Source organism: Condylura cristata, unplaced genomic scaffold, assembly GCF_000260355.1.
Source record: "Condylura cristata isolate star-nosed mole 26May11 unplaced genomic scaffold, ConCri1.0 scaffold00032, whole genome shotgun sequence".
NCBI classification, from domain to species: Eukaryota; Metazoa; Chordata; class Mammalia; order Eulipotyphla; family Talpidae; genus Condylura; species Condylura cristata.
Window position 1 is genome coordinate 3,759,781 of NW_004567133.1, and position 2,301 is coordinate 3,762,081.

The window sequence follows — 2,301 nt, forward strand, 5'->3', positions numbered from 1 at the left end:
CAAAAACAACAGGAAAGAGGCTGAATAGTGTCCACTGCCCCCTGTGTATGTTGGAATCCCAACTCCCAGTACCTCAGGATATGACTGTACTGGGAGGGTCTTTAAAGGGAATGAAATTAAAACCAGTTCAGCAACCAGCTGGGCATGCCACCTTCAGGGATATGGAGTTGAGAGCGCTTGCCCAGTCTCCTCCAGGTCTATCTGCTGCCTACCTTCCAGAACCTTCTATGCTCCCCACCAGCACCATGCTTGAGGCGGCCCTGCTCCTCTCTGGTTTGCTTGGCCGGGCTGCAATTTCCCCCACCTCCCCTGTTGTGTGTTTGGAAAGCACACACAGGTTCTCAAATCTCTGCTCACGTGGAGTCCTCCACCCCCGTCCTTCTGGAAGGAGCTATGGAGGCCTGTGGCTACCACTGATTGCAATTCCAGCCACACATCAGGCTCATGCAGATGTCAATGAAGTTTATTCGAAGAGCCCAGGCTTGGCGCAGAACAGTCCAGCCCCTCCGCACGAAGCCGCCTCTGTGCACGCCTCAAATGAAACGAATTCTCCATTGGCTGCACCATCCCTCTGAAGCCACCACTTTCTGAGAAGATTGTGAGCTTCCGTGCACAAGAAGTCTCCAGTCTTGTTACAGCATTGTAGGAGATGAACGTGGTGGGGTATACCCAGCTTGGTGGAAATAAAGGGACTTGTGCACAAAGGGGAGAGAGGCCTTTCCTCACCACCTCTCATTTAATACGGGATCAGTGAATGGATACTTGAGTTAATAAAAATAAATAAATAAATAAAAAATAAAAAGAATTAAGATGCGGTCCTATGCGGACGTCCTGATAGGGGGTCAGGACAACCACTGGCCCTGTGAGGGCACAGGGAGAAGAGCTGTCTGCACCCCAAGGAGGGAAGCCTCAGGGCACCCCAACCCTGCCACTCCTGGTCGCAGACCTCCAGCTCCAGCACTGTGAGAATCCACTTTTGTTGCGATGGCGCCAGTGGCTCCTTGTTAGGCTCCAGCGCCGGAGCAAACGGACATCCCTCACTGCGGACACCCTGCTGACATCCCAGAGTCCTGCACAGGACCCCTGTTCTCCTGGAGCTCTCCTCTGCTCCTTGAACACTAGCTCTTGCCCAGGCGGGTCCTCCTCAGCAGCCAGATGGGGGTTTCCAAAGGCCACGCTGACCATTGTCGCTCCCAGCTAGAAGGCTTCCATGCCTCCCCAGAGGCCAGAGATACACCTCAGGCCCCCCCCCTGCGCCCCTGATCCGGAGCCTCATGTGCCAGAGCTCCCCATTCTTCCTTTGCCACAAGTTGCTGCAGCCCCATCCCTGCTCGAGCAGGTGACGCCCTCCATCAGTTTGACACAACCACAGGTGGGGGCGGCTGAAGCAACTGAAATCTATCGTCTCAGGGCTCTGGAGGCAGAAGTCCAAATGCAGGGAGTGGACAGGGCTGGTTGCTGCGGGCCCTGAGAAGGGGCTGGAGGCCACTGTTCCAGGCTGGCAGGAGACTGTCTCCCCCCATATCTCCGCCCATCACTCCTCCCATCACTCCTCCCGGGTATCACGGCATCCACTTGTTCTCTTCTTATGAGATACCAGTCATGTTGGGTGAGGGACCCCACAAACCATTCATCTTAAGATACTAACATCAGCAAGGGCCTTATTTGCAAATAGGATCACATTCTGGGGTGCTGGGCCTAAGACTGCAACATGAAACTGGGGACAAAATGCAACTCCTGACACTCGGGTGTGCTCTTCCCTCCTCGGGGGTGTTCTTCCCTTGTTTCTTTGGCCAATTCTCAGTCATCCTGGAAGAAGTACACACATCTACCACTACCTGGGGGCGGCTCCCATTTGTTAGCCTGGCCCCACCCTCCCCCATTCCTCACCCGTGGGCTTCAGGATCCCCCACTCTGTCCAAGTCCCACCCCAGCCTCACCCCTTCCCCCACACTGGGGGTCGGGAGGGCTCCATCTGTCTATTCACGTGGCCCTACCCCTGTAAGCCACGTGACCATCGGCACTCAGGGGCTAGCACCCCAGGGTTCCCCTCTGCCATGCCTTTAACTTAGATCATTACCTTCCTTCTCTTGCTGCATTTTTTTGTTTCCAGAATTAAAGGTGCTAAAATGAGCTTTCTGAACCTTTGGGAACGTGGAGACGTTCCTTTAGGAAACAGGAGACGCCTGTGGTAGGGGCCAGTCTGGCGTTCCTTGTATAGGTAAATTATTTCTTCAGCAGTACAGGGTGGAGGGGCTCCCTGGAGCAGCCCTCTGTGGGGACACTTTCCTTGACACTTAA